Source organism: Medicago sativa, chromosome 3 (assembly GCF_051527215.1).
Source record: "Medicago sativa cultivar Bolivia chromosome 3, Bolivia_mono, whole genome shotgun sequence".
NCBI classification, from domain to species: Eukaryota; Viridiplantae; Streptophyta; class Magnoliopsida; order Fabales; family Fabaceae; genus Medicago; species Medicago sativa.
Window position 1 is genome coordinate 72,581,821 of NC_140751.1, and position 19,217 is coordinate 72,601,037.

Consider the following 19,217-nt stretch of genomic DNA (forward strand, 5'->3'; position numbering starts at 1 on the left):
TTTAATATCATATATTTATAAGTATAATAAAATATAATAATAGGGTAATGATCATTTTGGTTTCTAAATGTGTAACAAATAGTCACAATAGTCCCTAAATGCAGGGACGGACCCACATAGAGAACTATGTGGGCCAATGCCCTCACACCAATTTTAATTTTTTCATTCATATATGTTACTTGGTTGCTTTAGCTTGCAGTTTGACTTAGTTATGGTCTCTTCCTCTTTAATGCCATATATTTATAAGTATAATAAAATATAATAATAGGGTAATGATCATTTTGGTTTCTAAATGTGTAACAAATAGTCACAATAGTCCCTAAATATATCAAAATTTCAAAATAGTCATTGATTGTGCACTTTGTTAGTCAAAAATAGTCTTCTTTGAAACATCACATTATTGGATGTATGTGTAAAATAATTATACACCGATAGAGTACGCTAATTAAATTCATTCCAATTTTATTCTTCTTTTACTTGGTTTGATTTTTTAAAACATACTTAGTTTAATATTTTAAACCTAAATTGAATATACTTATTCATTATTTTAAATACTGCCCTCACTACTCAAATTTTCTGGATCCGTCACTAGGTATATATACTACTGAAGTCAAGCAACAAAAATAGCAAGTAGAGTTGTTGCATAGACCAAAAAAATTTGTATATACACTATCTTTTCACAATTCACTTTTCCTTTCTCTATTTTTTCTACAATCCTAACAACTGGTATCTGTTGTTTTTGGATTTCCAAATTGTTGTATTTGATTTTCCAAATTTTATTATCTACCGAAGTTGTTACTAGGTTGAGTCACGACCAGGTCGCTCTCTTTAAGACGTTTCGTGGCACTACCCAAAATTGTGCAAGGTAGACTATCAACCACGCCGCCTCCAAGATAAAACAAGCCCAGCTACAACTGTTCGATTAACTACTGCACTGTAGAAAATCGTTCGAGATTTACACATTCAAATATGGTACCAAGACCACTCTTTAATACTGAAACCACTTTAATATGGTATTATTACCATTCTATATGGTGTTAAGATCACTTAAATATGGTGTTTCCACCATTCTAACCTTTAAGTTCTCCAAACATTCAATATGGTACTACGACCACTCAAATATGGTGATACCACCATTTCTCCTCAAATAGAAAAATATTTAAATAATTTATATACTGTTAAGATCATTCATAATTCCGACGGGACATTATTATTACGAAAGGGACTATGATCTTAATAATACTCTTTATTCCGAAGGGACTTAAATTATCGAAGGGACTATGAACTTAAGACCACTCTTAATTCCGAAGGGACATTAAACCGAAAAAGGGACTATGGTCTTAAGAACACTCTTAATTCCGAAGGGACAGAAAGGAGTAGAAGCAAAAGAAACTCGTTAACACAAGTCGGAGGGAGAAGAGAGAAACCGCACAGGAAGCATCAACTGTGCTATTTGGTGTGTTTTTTGAACTGAGTGGAGTCCTCTATTTATATAGAGATTTTGTAACTGTTTTAGCACAAATTGCGACAACAGATACTCTTAACGGATAAAGTTAAAATGAAGTTTATCCATTAATCAGTTCAATAACACTTGTGGATAGGATCAAAAGAAACAAATCCACAAAAGTGGAGGAAACAAACTATTAGATTTGAATGAAGGAAATATAAGAAATTCAATTAAATTCTTATTCTTATCACAACCACCATAAGCTAAATTTATGGGAAGTGATATTCATGAATAAAAATAATAATTACTATTATTTTTATTATTATTAAGTATCTAAAATTAAATACCGCAATTTAAACACTACTAATGTGTGTGTTCTATTTTATGTGGGACCCCCACACTCTATTTTTTCAATTCACACAACATAAGATCAAAGTATATTTTCCAACATCACACTAATGTTCCAAGAGTATCAATCGCCTTCAGTTCCATTCAATCAAGATTCATCAAGAATCGCATGTATCCACACTCGCTAATTAATTAGAAGATGACAAGTGTGATGGATAAACATGAAAACAAATTTTGGGGAAAGCTTCCAGTTCTTGATAGCAAGAATTAGGATAGATGACACAACAAAAGTACCGCACAACTAATAAAGAACTGAAAAAGAAGGATTTTAAGGTTATGTTTCTCCTTCATCAATGTGTTGATGTCGTAAATTTCCAAAAGATTGAAAACACTTCAACCTCCAAATAATGCTCTGGGAAATCTTTCAGAAGGGACATGTGGGTGATGACAATATGAAGCAAAGTAAGATTACAAACATGCAAAAGAAAATTTGAATTGCTTTAAATGGAAGCAAATGAAAGTACTACCCAGCACCTCTATCCAATCCACACGAACAACTTCCTTCACTCATAGTGCTCACTGTTTACGAATGAAGGCTTGGAGAGAAGGGAGCAGTTTTATGATTCAGAAAACTAGGGTTTTTGAACAGGGGAATTAGGTCAAGTGTGTACTTGCTTCAACACAATTGTTCTATTTATAGAACCACTTGTGTGTTCAGCAAGTCAAGCGTTATTGAGCTTGTGTAAGCCCAATAACCCATTTGCTGGTTTTCCAACTATTTGCTCCACTCACTAAACGTACCGCCAAGTAATAAGTCTCACTTATTTATCTTGTTTAACTGTCATTTTGTGTGTGACCATGTAGGTTCTTGTAACGTTGGCAATAATATTAAACATTTTAATATTATAAACAGTGAACAATAACTAACAACACATCACTATTACCCAAGTAACAAGAATGAGATCTTTATGTGATAAAGAGATTGTGTATAATTAGAATTTTGTCTTCATGTTTATATTGAAAACAAGACATAACATGTCACCCTTGTCCAATTCAATTCGGGGCCGTAGACATTTCTCATGTAATATAAGAGGGGCAAATTTCATCTAGGTCACCCATGTCTATGAGACTTGATATTTATGTGAAGACTTGATAGCTCTTTATCCATGATCTGTGAGATGTGATCGTCAGTCTACTCACGTAATAATCTATATGCTTTAATGCCATCTCACTTCACACTAAAGTTTGACTACGGATCTTTTAAGAATAGTGTCTCACGATTAAATCGATCTAAATGTTCCATTTAAATGAACTAGCAATTCTATGGAATTTTTTACTTTAAAACATAAACAAATGAAGAAATGTCTTTTTAATAGTTTATTTATCGAAGTGTTTGTTCACATGTGCGGTCAAATTCAAACAGGTAAATGACGGAATGACTAATTTATTCCATTGTAAATAACGTTTTTGATCAACTTAAAACTTTTAAAACATAAAAACCAACTTAAAATATAAAATAAACATAAGGGACCAAACATGTAATTATGCCTTTTTTTTTAGGGGTAATAGTCACTTTGGTCCCTGAAATTGTAATGAGTAGCCAAAATAGTCCTTCAATGTATCAAAACTTCAAAATAGTCCTTGATTATGCATTTTGTTAGTCAAAATAGTCCTTAATATTAAAATATTTCATTAATACTGTCAGATTAGTCCTCCAATATACTTACTTATTGTCATATTAGTTCTTATAAGTACATGTTTATTGTCATTTTAGTCCCTATATGAAATGAGTTATTGTGAACACTGAGAAGTTATTTTAGTGTCAAGGACTATTTTGACTAACAGAATGCACAATGAGGGACTATTTTAAAATTTTGATACAATGAATGACTAAAATGGTTAATCATTACATATTCAAGGACTAAAGTGACTATTACCCTTTTTTTATTGTCCTTTATTCTTAAAAAATACTATACTACTAATTTAGGGATCGTATAGATAGATCTTCTCCACACCAGACTTATCAAACCTCCTTTTAGCAGTTAGCACACTATGCAGGAACTTCATTTCGCATAATGTTTTAGTCCTTTTTCTTTCTTGCTTCTTTTTGTTCTGCTTTAGCTTTGTAACAAAAAATATCCAGTACACATAGACTAAAATTAAATAACAATTCACGATTAATAACATGAATTTTTAATAAATTATATTGAGTTGACAATAAAATAAAATTCAAAACATCCTTTTCAAAAAAAAAATATCTTATTTTGATCTGAGTTAGAAATTATTTTTAAATATCAATTAGAATATGAATATAAATTATTTTTTAGTCAAAGTCAAAATTAAGTTTATTTTAGAACAGTCCCTAAAAATTTGTTTAATTTTGAAATGAGTCCATAACAATATATAAATGAGATGCATCCTTCTGGATCCTCTAAAGTGAGTAAAGTGTAAAGTGAAAAAATTAATACTTGTTATTATGAAAAACTCGTGATTTATTACGATGTATCTATAATATCTACCGTTAATTTGTTAAATTAACGGTTGATATTGTCTCGTATACACTCTAAGGAGCCGGATTTCATCCTTTTGGGTTGTATTTTTCTTTCACTTTTACCCTTGATTATACTATTTTATCGTTGCTATAATATTATTTAAATTATCAATTAAAAATTAGTTATATCCCATTAAAATATTAACACTCCACATTAAGGAACAATTTGAATATAGTAAAAAAAAAATATTTTGATCTTATATAAAAAAATATTGTGTTTTAATGTAATATTTTTTTCTCAATTTCACTCTTCAATTTGTTAAAACAAGGGGTGGTTTAAAACAATTTGTGTAACCTGAGTACTAATTAGTTGGATTTTTGGCATTCGAAAAAGAAAAATTACGTTAGGAAGCGGAGTATTATAGTTTGACATGTGTAAATCGACTTTAATAATATATATATATATATATATATATATATATATATATATATATATATATATATATATATATATATAGACTACCCAAAAAAACCGACACCAATGAGTACAAACTTGAAAACGATTTGCACATACCATTTATGTGAAGAGTTCATACCATTTCTTAAAGGCAAGGCGTGAAGCAGTTGGCTCACATAGCTCAATGCAGGACAATAATCACCAAGTGTGGAAAAAATAATGGAAAATAAAAAGTATTTCAAGACACATCCACTTTTCTTGGAGGATTCTACATAAAAAACTACCAGTAAAAAATGATCTTTTTAAAAAAGGAATAAGTAGCGATCCATTGTGTGTTTTTTGTGGGGAACATAATGAGACAATTTCACACCTCTTTATGGAGTGTCATTGGTCAAAGCAGATATGGTTTGCTTCTTCTTTAGGTGTGGTATTTAATTCACATGATTTCAGGTATGTTCCTTTTCATAAGTGGTTGGAGGAAAATATTATTGATGTCGATGAGGATATTATAGTCCATGTTTTGGCCTTGTGTTATGAGATATGGTGTGCTAGAAACAAGAAATGTTTTGAGGGGACTGATGTTGATGTGGCTGCCACTGTTCAAAAGGCACAAAGATCTATTGTGAATTTTAAGAGTGCTAGTACAGTGTTGGTGGAGACACTAAGTGGAGGTCCAATTTTGCCAATATCTGATGTTCATTGGACACCTCCTTTTAGTGGTTTCTATAGCTTAATGTTGATGCAGCAGGTCCGATAGAGGGTGATAAGTGGGGTATTGGTGCTGTGGTGAGAGATAATGAAGGTGTTGTCGTTGGTGCTAGTTGCTGGCAAGTCTTTTCATCACCAGATTCAGAGGTTGCAGAAGCTTTAGCTATGCGGAAGGGTTTGGAATTTGCAAAAGACATGTTTTTTCTGAATCTTATAGCAGAATCAGATGCTTCTAATGTGGTTTTAGCGTTGAATGCTCACCAACAATCTCCAAACTATGTTGGATCAATTATTCAAGATTGTATTAGTTTTAAGGGTAGTTTTCGTAGTTTAAATTTTTTGCATGTTAGGCGTGAAGCCAACCAATGTGCTCATTATTTAGCAAAATATGCTCTTAAGAATTTAGATTGCATATGGATTGAAGAAACTCCGCCTTGTATTTCTGCAGTCTCGGCATTTGATTTATTGCCAGACTTTCATTAATGAAATTGTCTTTGACGTCAAAAAAAAAAAGAAAACGATTTGCGCATACATGATTGAAAATTAATTACATATCGACCATAAACTAAAATGATGTCCACAAAACTATAAATTAATCACACTGTTGATTCAAATAGAGTACTCCCTCCGTCCTAAATTATAAGAAAAAAAACTAATTTTCTTTGTCCCAAATTATAAGCAAAAAAGACCAACTTTTATCATATTTAATTATGTTTTTTTCAAAAAATTATCTTTTCCGAAGGAAAATTAAATGCAAAGTGCATTCAATTTACTATCTTTTTCATTTTCTCTATAATCAACTGTCAATGAAAATTGTTTTTACATCTTTCTATAAAACTTATTTAAAAATAACACAAAAAACTATATTACAAACTATTATGTTTTAGTTTTCTTAATAAATGTGTTTTTTTTTTATAATACGAGACAGAGGGAGTACATTAGTGTTAGCATTAGAGTAGAGTAGGTCAAAGAGTGTGTCGTAAGTATTATTCTTTTGTTTTGTTATCATCATATTGTAGATATGAAATTCTTACCGCCGATTATAGAATTTCTCCGTACTTATTTTTTAGGTAGTGTTAACTTGTGCCCTTATGGCACATGTTAAGAAACCTAAAAGAATAAATATTCTAAATTTTTTTGCATTCATTTCATTAAAAAGTTAAAGATTAAATGTAAAGCACACATTTCAATAAATTATTTCTATATTTAATTCCTTAATTTGTGTCTTAAGAGCACAAGTTAACATTTTCCTTTGTTTTTTTACGTTTTCTCCTCCGTTCTTGAATATAAAGATCAAACACATGATCACTAGATTAAGAGGACTAAATTTCGTGTCACTTGTATCTATCGATCGTTGATATGATGTTGGCATTATTCAAAATTACATATTACTTTTAGCTTTTCACTATTTTTTCTCTTCCATGTGAGTTCACTTTGGTTTTTAAGTGAGTTGTTGTGGATTGCTATTCTTTAAGCAAAAAACTTAATGAGTTGGTCCATTCTTTTTTCCGAGTTTGAGTAACTAGAGGTTTGGAATAGCGAAACAGAACAATTGCAGCAGCAAGAAGTTCAATTCTGACATAGCAATGGTTGGGAGTTAGCGCTCTTTTAAATTTGCTTCCGCTTACTGGTTATTGGTTAAAACATGTCGGTTATGATGTATAACATGTTTAAATCGATTAGAATATTTCACAATCGCACGTTATTCCTTTACTTTTATTTTCTTTTTTTTAAACCAAATACATCATAACTCAATTGAATCTCTCTATGGCTTAGGACTTTGGATTGTGCTAATCTCAAAGTCTTATGTTTAATTTCCACCGATGTTAGTTTTGATGAGTTAGTCTATAGAGAGTTTTGCTGACTTTAAACGGGACTTTCATAAGAAGGCGATGAGATTGAACCCTTAAAAATTTTAAAAATAAAATTTATATATATATATATACATATTTTGAGGAAAAAGTTCACTAAGATATTTTTTGAGGGAAAGTTCACTAAGATATAACATCAAAACAAAATCCGACAGAATAATATGTAAACCAAAAACTATCTAAAACTAAATCACAACCTTTTTTAAAAACAAAATTACAAAATAAAATATACTCTATTTGAATCAACAGTGTGAAATTCATTAAAACATAGCTTAGTTACACTCCTACTTTTTTTTTCCTTCAAAAAAAAAAACACCTTTTTTCTTCATCTATGACCATGGAGTGTCACTTCTGTTTTTTTTGAATATAAATATTGGATTTATTCATATGTTATCGACATCTAAAGTTTTACGTGACACTAAATTATAATTGTTTGATCATTAAAAAAAATTATATCTAACTTCATTGTCATGTAAATAATGTATTAATATCGATTGACAATGTAATATAATAAGTTTCGCACTATTCCTGAAAATTGTCTTAGGTACATGTTAGTATAGCAAAGATAACCCATTTTTTTAAGGAAGATAGAATTATGTATTAGAAATTGTGTTTGATCTATTTCTTAAAATTTTGAAAATTACTTATTCTCATTAGATACTTACTATTTATGTGTTCGTAAGTTTAACTCAATTGATATGGACAATGCATAATATATGCAAGATTGAAGTTCAAACCCTAACCACCACAACAACAAAAAAGACTTATTATATTACATTGTCACCTTTTTTAACATAATATGTTTTAATTGCACGTGTTAGAAGAGAAAACAACATTTCAAATGTTTATTTAGCTCTTTCATTCAGTTTTTCTTTAAAAAAGAATATTAATCAGCGTGATCACACATGACAAAACCCTCTTATATTAATCATACATTGAACCTTATCAAACTCATATACCATCAAAACATGATGTAATACGTTGGCATGAAAAGAAGAGAGACATCTTTAAGAGAAGCCAGAACTAATATAACTGTCTGAGTTCGATTCATGCATCCAAATTAAAGAACAACGTTGTTTGGCTTCCCTAATTTGATCGGTGGACCTGATTATGTCTTGCATGAGGATACAAAATTATTGGGTATATGCCCAAATTTGTTAGGAAAATGTTGGTTGTGATGTGTCAGCAAGATTGGTGGATGCTCTTCTACGTATGGATATGAAAATCCTACACTTTTTGTAAACATGTTCAAGTTTGGGGCAATAAAAGAAACTACCTTTCAATTCAAAGGAGCGTTTTTGCCCTTATTTAAAATAAGTAGATAAATATAGATTTATTTAATTATTTAAATTTGAAATATAGAAGTATAAGAAAAATTGTTAATGATGATGTCTCTTAACTTAATTTCACATAACAATTCAGATTTTCATTATTCTTTTTATACAAGATTTGGTCCTTTACATTTCAAAACGCTAATACTGTTATTCTTTTTTATATAAACAATCCAAAAGCTCATAAAAAATCAAGATCTTTATCAAAGAAATTCATTTCATTTTTTGTTTCTAATGAAATAGTAGTTTTGAGAGAGACATAGATCAAAAAGGGGAATGGATAAAAGGGAAGGAACCAACTTTTTTACATAACCCTAATCATTCTATTCCCCACTCATAAAACAATCAAGCCATATTCACCACACAACTCAAGAAGACAAAACGAAGAAGAAAGAGACTACATCCTTGACAAAAATCTAAATTCTGGAAACTTTGTTATTGTTGATCGCTTCAAACGACTATGTTTGATATTCAAGTCTTTGATTATCAGAAGGGTTGGCTTAAACTATTAGAATTTAGAACAAAGCAGCAAAACTGGAGGATAGTTGAAGTTTGTAACATAAGTTAGAGATAGCTTAGCGCGCAAGTAACTTAATTTCATTATGAATTTCTTGTGCATTTTAGTTACATTTAGTTTGTTAGAAGTTAGTTGTAATGAGGTGTCACTTCTAGTTTCGATATATACCATAAGCCGTAACTTAATTCATTCAATCAAGAATAACCACTTTTCACTATTTTCACTTTTCTCTCCTTATGGAATTCTTAGATAGACTCTTAATAGTGTGATTCTTCTTTACTCGTTCAATTTTTCTCTTCTAACATTGCTTCTTGGATGTTGAGGACTGATTGGTACAAATTCTTGGAGTTAATCTATTCCTTTTGTTTTAGAATTTCTCATATTTACATAGAAGAAAATTATTAAGTTGATAAATTAACTTCTATTGGGTTTAGTTTTAAATGTTATATGAACTTTGTGAGATAATAATCCTGATTTTATTAGGTCAGATGTCTTTCGGCAGAAAATTTGGTTTGTCTTTCTACTGTTTTAGACTTTTAGTTACTGTCTTTCTTTATTTTTATTGAGTTTTGTCTATTATTTTTAGCTTGTATTAATATATTTTAGCATGTGGTTTATTTGTTTGGATTGACGGTGCCAACTTAATTAGTTGGGAACTTGGGATGACTTTCCCATTCTAACGCCTCATGCCTTTTGTATGCTTAAAAAAATTGTATGACAGGAAAAGGTCAATCAAAGAAAAGGAAAAGAAAACGAACCAGGAATTTGGCCAATGCAACATAACATATCCAGAGTGATAAGCGAATATCAAGTGCCGTTGTCTAAGGATTCAAATATGGAAATAATTGTTAAATTTTATGTTGAAAAGGTTGTTTTTTGTTATTTCAATAGGTTGAATATACAATTTTTGAGATAAAGTTTCTACTTTGAGCTTCTTAACGAATGTCTTAAGGTACTTGTTAGCATTTTCCAACCTTAATTATATAACAAATTTTAGAAATATGTCTTGTCCAAATTTCTTTTTTTTAGAAATACATGTATTTATATGCGGCATTGTCAAAACTTTTAAGAGTTTACCACCAATTGCGGCCTACAAAATTCGAAGAATTAATCTCAACAATTACATGTGTATATACAGAATTTACATAAAAAAATGTCCATAATATATCCAAAGTTATAATAATTAATTCACTATTCACCAAACAAATAATAATTAATTCACCATGTGAGAGAGAGAGATATTTTTTATTTTGTGAGAGAATGGATCAATTACATGTGTATATACAGAATTTACATAAAAAAATGTCCATAATATATCCAAAGTTATAATAATTAATTCACTATTCACCAAACAAATAATAATTAATTCACCATGTGAGAGAGAGATATTTTTTATTTTGTGAGAGAATGGATATAAAGAGTATTTGCTAACGACATAACAAGAAACACTCTATCATGGTATAAGTTTAGGACGACGAAGTAAACTATTGTAAAAATAAAAGATGATCCACCAAAATAATTTGTTTTCTTTATAATATTTCAATGGGGACTATTAACAAATGCCTCAAAGGCACTTGTCAAGGAATCAAATATATAGTAAAACTATTTTGAAAATTGTGTAATTAACCTCTTTTAAGATGTAAAAAATGATATTCCAATAAAAAATTTACTTAAGATGTAAAAAATGATATTCCAATAAAAAATTTACTTTTTTAGTTTTCTTAACAAGTGTTTTAGAGAAACTGGATAGCATGATACTATTTAAATTGTTAGGACATCATGTTCTAAGTTAGCACATGCCTAAAATGATAACCTTGATTCCATGCATTTGGAGAATTTTTCATGATGTCAAACTTGGTAGTCCTTGAGTAAAATTCGGGATCCCTCCTAATTTCCTCACGCGATGCCATCATTTCTTTTGGTAGCTAAACTAGCCCATTGAAATTCCGAAGAGAATCGAACATGATAAATGAAATACCTTAGGAACGAATACACACCCAACCCAACAGACCCTACACGAGACACGAAATTGAATTGCAAAAGAAATAGATATGTAAACGTCACCAAACATTTTCAATGTAAATCCAAACCAAAATGGCAACCCTTATTCTCAACAATGGTATTTCTCAAACAAAACAAAAAAAAAAAACTCTCTAAATTCCTTTTATCAAATATCTTATATAAGTTTTTAAAAATATCAACCATTGAAACAAACCAACCTATCATTCGTCGGTTTGGTTTGGATTTAATGAAAAAAGTTGTAAAAATCAAACCAACTCAATTATTTTCAATTAGTTTGGATTTATTTTCTTCTCAAAAACGAAACAAACTCAATTGTTACACCACTATTCTCAGTAATGATATTTCTCAAATAAATAAAAATCTCTCTGAATTCCTTTTCTCCTGCATTAACTTCTCTGCTTTCTGTTACAACAGCAAGAAACAAGATAACACCTACATTCCCCTTTTTATATTTTCCCTTTGTAGTAAGAGAGTGCATAAAAATACAATAGAATTTCCTTTTCCACTCTACTAACTTTTCACGAGTCCTCCAAATTTTCCATTTTACCCCGTTCATATTATATAAACCAAAGCTTGTTTAACGTTTTTAGGTTTACAAAATCTAAACTGTTTTTACTCAGATTTATTCAAATTCAACTCCAATTATTAAAATGACATAATTAAAAATTGACAATAAAATTTAATAATTCATCACAATCTATTAATTGGACATGATTTCATAATACATTTACATTAACACAACGCTAATTAGTATAAAATAGTATAAAATATTTGACGCCTAAAGCTAAATTTGAAGTACAAGAATATGGAGGTGGAATGAGGGAGAAGGTTTATCATCCCTCTCGTACGCCCTCAAAAAAATTTGAGAATACGAGATGATGGAGCATGAGAAGGTGGAAATTGATTTGAACAACCCCAAGTCGAAGCTGATCTAAAATACAAGTTGTTGTGTTACCCCCAAAACTATTACTATGAAGGTCTTTCTTGACCTCATGTGTGAAAGGTCAACAGTGAAATCATGACATCCTAACTCGGACCCCTAAAACAAAAGTAAGAAAGAAAATGAGAGAACGTGAGTTGGAATAAGAATTTGTAAAGAATGAGTGGGTATTTATAGGAAAAATGCAAACATAGACTATAATAAAAATAAATAAAAGGTTGAAATATGTGGTCAACCAGTCAAATATGATATATAATGCATGAAACATGCATGGAATGATTTCAGATTATATCATCTGAACCAATCTAGAATGAGTTTGGATTATAAAATCCGAAATATGTCATACTCTAGATGGTGGTGTTACAAAGGTTTGGACAGTTTGTTGTTCATTTGTGGCAGATTTGGTTCATTTTACACGTTTTCCTACAGTGTAGTTACAGTTTATGATGGTGTTTTGACTATAAATAGTCATGCATTCTTCTCCATTTTTATTGCAAATCTGCTCTTCGTTTTTTCTTCTTCTATTTTCTTTCTTAATTATCATTTGGGAGTGGGTTATCATGGTCACTGGTGACCATTCTTACCATCATTAAAACTAATGTGGAGTTTTGTAGGGACAATATGATGGTCAACAGAGATCTTGTTATCAATTATAATATCTTCTCTAACTTTTTACAGGATTTGGATTATATAATTCAATATTCTGCAAATAAAAGTTCATATTATACAATCCATACAGAACAAAATAGAAAATTCGGAGTGTGCGCGAAAAGCTAGAGGGCGGGAAAAGAAAATCTGAATCAAATATCCACGTATCTCACAAAGTCCAATAACAGAAAAATAAAAGCCCAAATAAAATAGGCCCATAAATGATTTGGAGGCATACAATACAATGTACAAATATTTGAACGTTTCTCTTTAGACCCTCTAATATTTTTAAGGTCTCATAAATACACATGCGATAGTTATCTATCATATAAACGTTTTAAAAAAATATACATCCGATAGATAACTATCGAATGTGTATTTATAAGGTCTTAGAAATATTAGGAGACCTTAAATAGAACGTCCCAAATATTCTCTATTATCAATCAATTATCACCATTGCACCAAAAAAAAAAACATTCAATTATCATCCTTCTCTCAAAACAAAACAACAAAAAAAAAAAACGGCCTTTAACACCAACCTTGTAATCATTTCCATTGTTCATCATCAAAAATAAAATTATCAATCATCTATACCATTCTTTTTTTGAAGGATCATCTATACCAGTGTAGCCAGACTTGGCATAGCTTTTTTCCCCTACGCGAGCCTTATTGAAAACTCAAGTTCATTTTTTATTTTATATGTATTCTATTAATGCGCTCAAGCATGCGAAGAAAGCTACAAGCGATAAAAGCCCTTTCTATTTTATTAGTAAAGAGCTTTTATTGCAGCATATCTTATATCATGATCTTGTGTTTAATAAAATTTATCTTTTGCTTCTTAAAAAAAAATGGGTTAATCGTTCAAATTTACATTGTAATATACGCATGTTCTGAAAAATGAGCATGTAAAAAAAAAAAACACTTTAACTTTGCAATTTGAGATTCTTCCTATTTTTGACCTCATATTTTTACATTTATACCTAAACTCTAGAAAAGTGATATAGAGGTTGAATTTTTTTCATGATTTTTTACAAGGATGTTCAGGACGTTAAAATAGGGCTTTCTTCTTAAAATTAGAATTTTTCAACTAGAAATAGATTAATTATAAATTTTTGGGTTAATTATGTTTCTAGTCCCTATAAAATAGCGACCTTGTAAGTTTAGTCCCTACTTAATTTTAATAGCATTTTTAGTCCCTATAAAAAAAAATTTACTTATAATTTTAGTCCTTGCTAAAACAAAGTTTGATTAATTATCCTTAAACTCTTAAATTTTTGAACGTTTTTTTTGAGACAAGATTAGAACACTATGAAAGGTTCGTTTACTAAAATTTAGAATTTTCTGACATGAAATGAATTAAATATGAATTTTTTAAAACGACAAAAGTTAAAGATAAAAAGTAATAAAATATGGATGTAGAAATCAAATTTTGCAATAATTTTTTGCGGACGAACTTTTAGTAATGTTCTAAACATGTCTGCAAAAAATTGTTCAAAAATTTAAGAGTTTAAGCATAAATTAAACAAATTTGAATTGAGTAGGGACTAATACTCAGTGCAGAAAAACAAAATTAGGGACTAAAAATGCTATTAAAATTAAGTAGGGACTAAACTTACAAGGTCGCTATTTTATAGGGACTAGAAACATAATTAACCCTAAATTTTTAAAGCGTCGAAAACTCAACAAAAAACAACACAAATATCGATCTAGAAATGAAATTTTGAGCTGGTTTTTTACACATTCCCCAATTTCAATTTTTAGGTCGAGGTTTCCGTTGTTTTCTTTTTTGATTTTTGGAGGTTTAAAAATTCATAATTAATCTGATCTTTGTCAAAAATTCTAATTTTGGTTGAAAAGTCACATTTTAATGGCTTAAACATGCTCGTAAAAAATCATGAAAACATCAACCTCTAGATCACTTTTATCGAGTTACATGGTTAGAATTTGTTGTTTTTATTACCGTATTATTGTTTAGACTTCATGTATACTACAAGTTGATTACTCAAAAAAAAATATACTACAAGTTGAATTTGAACAATCAACCTCAGGGCCGGCCCTAGGCATAGGCCGGGGTGCGACGGCCTAGGGCTCTTGCCAGTAGGCGGCCCTAAAAAATATATTTACAATAGGGAGTGTATATAGAAATATTTCGTTTTTAGGGAGTGTGTATAGCAAATATTACTGAAAGGCCCAAACATGTTGAAAGGCTGTGCTGAAGCCTGTTAATGTTTATGACCTATTTGTCTCAATTTGCTATATATACACCCTTATATACAAATATTTCTATTTACACCCTCCCTGTAAATTTTTGTTTTTCTTAATACTGTGTCAGAAAAAATTATTATCGAATAAATTTGTGATATTTTTTTGGGCCCTTTGTTTCTAATATTGTGCCTCACTAATATTAAATATATTGGTCATATTTATTATTCAAGAAATTGGAAATTTTATAACATCACTAATATTAAATATATTGGTCATATTTATTATCCAAGAAATTGGGAATTTTATAACAAAACAAATTATATTTTAGTTGAAAATAAGCATACTAGAGAAATTAACTTTAATGTTGTCTTTCAAATGTTCCAAAAAATTAAATTATATCATTATGTTAAATCATGTGAGACGAATTTAGGATCATATGACCCACTCATCTTTCTTTGTTTTTTTGTTCTTTTTTGGTAGTAAAAAGCGGGGAAAAAATGAAAAGAAGACCTGATAAAATCACAACAATGAGCTAAAAAAATTATGATGTATTATGTAAGGGGTTCTTTTCTCCTATTATGCCTAAGACCTGTAAAACTCTAGGAAAAAAATTATATAATTGTGCATTTCTTTTTCACGCAGCCCTTTTTTTAGAGGTTTTTATCATGAGTTTTGTTTGACTCAACAAAAAATGGCTTACAAGGTGCATTCATAAAATATTTGAGTCCGAGTCGCGGAATGGTTTGTCGAGTAAAAGAGTCAAAAATGAGTTTACGACTGACTACGCGTCCAAGTTGTAATGTAATTTTCTGATGCGCCTTAAGAAATTGTTAACTCATGCTTAAAAAAAATGGTGATGATTTCACTATACTATATAGTATAGTACTAGTGTGTAACCCGTGCCGATGCACGGGTTGACTGAACTGGTGTGACAGTTACGGACTAATGCACCAAAATCTTAAAGCATAAATTCGGCAGTATACTCAAGCGACAACAAATGTGCAACAATGGCGCGTCGTGGCGCGTTGTCAAATATCTTTCGAAGCTACAGTTTGAATCACACAGACGAATAATTTAATTCGGATAAACACGTACTGTACCGAAACAATTAACAGTCAAACTATAATTAGAAATTTGCCATAAATATAACGACAGACGATAGGAAAGTACAATGGGGTTACGGATTACATTTATTGCAATTAATACCAACTAATCACGACACAATTTGTAAAGTTAGACATAACTTTTATTCTACATAACATTGTCACGATCAAATTATCTTTTAACACAGAACAACACTAAACATTAGAAACTACAACAATGGTTCATCAGTACAATGAAGTATCTTCGAAGGACAATCTCCAGTGTAAAGAATTCCCAGTCACATGCATCCGGTACAACCCCACACGAACAAAAAATCAACTGCAACATTGGTTAATCTTCGAGGATACTGCATTTTTACCTGAACAATATCAAATAGAGTACGTTATTTAGTATAAACACATTTTTTTTTTCTGCAGGAGCATAACACATATAAAAAGCACTATTATTGACATTTTTTCACCCACAAATAACTTATGCATATCCTATTGATCTCTTTAAAATAACTTATGCATATCCTATTGATCTCTTTAAACACATTCCCATTATTAATCTTTTTTTTTTAGTTTTTTTTTATTATTCAATGTTGATGTCACTGTTGGAAGCTGTGTTATATGAATTATAATACTTGATAGATTTTGAATGTCCTTATCCATTTATATTAATATTGTCAGTAAGTAGCGAGTAGAGTATTGTGAAATTGGTGACATTTTTTTGTTTGTTGCAGGTAACAAATACACCATGTTTGATAGCGTAGACTTTAGCAAATTAAGAGGTGGTGTCTCAAAACAATTAAACTCCTTATGAGCAACACTATAAATAGCAATGCATGTAGCATGCTCTTCTATATATATCAAGTAGCTATAGAAGTAATCATATATACATCAATTCATTAGCAAGATCACATACACCTCGTTCCAAGCCTAATAATGGTTGGAAGCTTAGTGAAATTATATTACTTTGCTATTATTGTTATTATTTTGTTTGGGTTGAGCTTCCAATTCCAACATGGGATGGCTCGGCCACTACAACAGCATAATGATACTAATAGTGCTGTAATAAGCAGTACTTCAGCACATAATAAGAAATTACTGGAGGAGATTAACAACTCTGGTCCTAGCCCTGGAGAAGGCCATAAGCAAGAACTACCAGATGGCTATCACCATTAATATTCCATCCGTCATTTTAATCAAGAAAAAATGTTCTATCAATTTCATATGAATTAATTTAAATATTATAGTGGCTACTTGGTTGTCTGCATACTATATATCGTGTCTTGTATATATTCTGCAACAAAGCAATCAGTAGGATTTGCCATTGCACTGGGACTGCTACACAGTTCACCCATAGTTTGTTTTTGTATGTTTGAGTGTAGAATCCCTAAGCTTTAGCTATTCTCTGATGCATAAATTCTCTGCTTAACAAATTATCTCGTGATGAATTTTGACTTAATAATCCTTTTCTTTTACAACTTCCAAAAAAAAAATCCCACCCAGAAAATCTAACGTGACAGAGAACCAAATTGCCCGATCCCTTGGATTTTTGGCATTAAAAGGTAATATACTCTAATCTCACCACCATGTTATCTCAAATAATGAGGTTTATTTTATTAATAGGGGATTTAGTCTAGGGAATTAGCAATTGAAAAAGAAAAAGCTAAACCAAACTCAACCCATCCACATTGTAATGTAAGCTTTTAGCAGGTTTGCATGTAACAAATACAAACGAAAGGAAATAGTGAGTCAAGCTTATCAAAGTTCAAGAGGGTGTTTTTTGTTTTAATAAATCTTTAGAATGAAAATAAGGTTTCAAAGTTATATAGATTATAAATGTCAATTTCTTAAACAACCGTAATTAACATGGGTGAAAGAACTCTAGTATTCCTACTCTTCCTTTTCAGTTATCTGCTATTTGCTTTGTCAACAAAACAACAAATACTGATTGCAAGCTCTTCAAAATAATTCAACCCAAATTCATAGAACCAAGTGATAAACTAATAAAATCAAACAGAAATCAACAACAATAATCAATATTACCTTATGATCATCAATGAGAACCATCTCTATGGAATTGGGCTGCTCAGGATTCAAGAAGCTTGGCACCTCCCACAACCTCAGAACCCTTACCTTAAGCCGCCATCCCTCCCTACCAGGTGATACAGCAGACACTGAGTCAAATGAGTTATCAATCACAGACTTCGACATCAAGCCAAACAGCAAACTCAAATAACAGATCGATATTGAATTGAAAGTTGAAAGTAACAACAATCTCTCCTCACAGATGAAAATTGCGAATTGTGAAAGTGAATACATCAACCAGAAGATGCAGGTATTTAAAGACCTCAATAAGGGGCAAAACAGGAATACAAACAAAGACCAAAACGCAGACAAAGCAGATTAAATTTGAATTCAGGGGGGCAAGCTCTGACACCATCGCAGATTCAATTTGAATTTTGTGAGACAAACATGCAACTTACCAATAGAAGATCTAACTCCAATATCCTGTCTACCCACAAACATCCCTCTTTTGCGCCGATTCAGCACATAAGGACAAAATAACGCCACTCGTGCACGCCATCCTCGATCCGATGCAAGCGAAAGTTCAGATTAGAAGGTAGAAGAAACACGGTCCCACTGGAATTTGAGGATGAACAGGTAGAACTCGGCAAAATTGGCTAGTATCTCTTGTAAGATTTATTGATAGCACCCAAAAAAAGACTATACTATAGTGGAAGTGAAAGACCGACTCAGGAACATTTTTTGACGTATCTGTCATCCAATTTGGACTACAAACTCAACAATTTACATGTATATAATAAAAATTACAAATTTCTTTGTAAAAAAGAGAAGTTATTAGTTCCTAAATTAAGTATTTATATTAGTTTCGCAATTTGTGGATTCATTTTTAAAACAAAATCAATTTTATATCTATATTAATCGGATATTCAACAATCAATTTTTGGAGCTACGTCAATTGTTAGTTAGATAAAGTCAAATTACTTTCTTTTACATGACTCACGTCTAAATCAATAAACTTCGCCTACACTTATCGTGAGTGGTGGCGACACTCATTAGTATGCATGTACATTTCTTTGTAATTATTTTGTTGCTTTGCGGCAGCTCGTCATGATT

General features: G+C 30.6%; 1 long non-coding RNA gene across 2 annotated transcripts; it reads right to left on the reverse strand.

The window, feature by feature from the left end:
- Positions 1-16,093: 16,093 nt before the first annotated feature.
- LOC146939927 (uncharacterized) lies at positions 16,094-18,899 on the reverse strand. Of its 2 annotated transcripts, none has more exons than XR_015031831.1 (3): positions 18,563-18,899; positions 18,123-18,253; positions 16,094-16,447 (listed from the first exon to the last, which is right to left on the reverse strand). It is a non-coding gene; the product is annotated as an uncharacterized LOC146939927 (long non-coding RNA). The 2 variants fall into 2 exon arrangements; XR_015031832.1 differs by having other exon boundaries at positions 18,123-18,231; positions 18,563-18,856.
- Between the last annotated feature and the right edge of the window lie 318 nt (positions 18,900-19,217).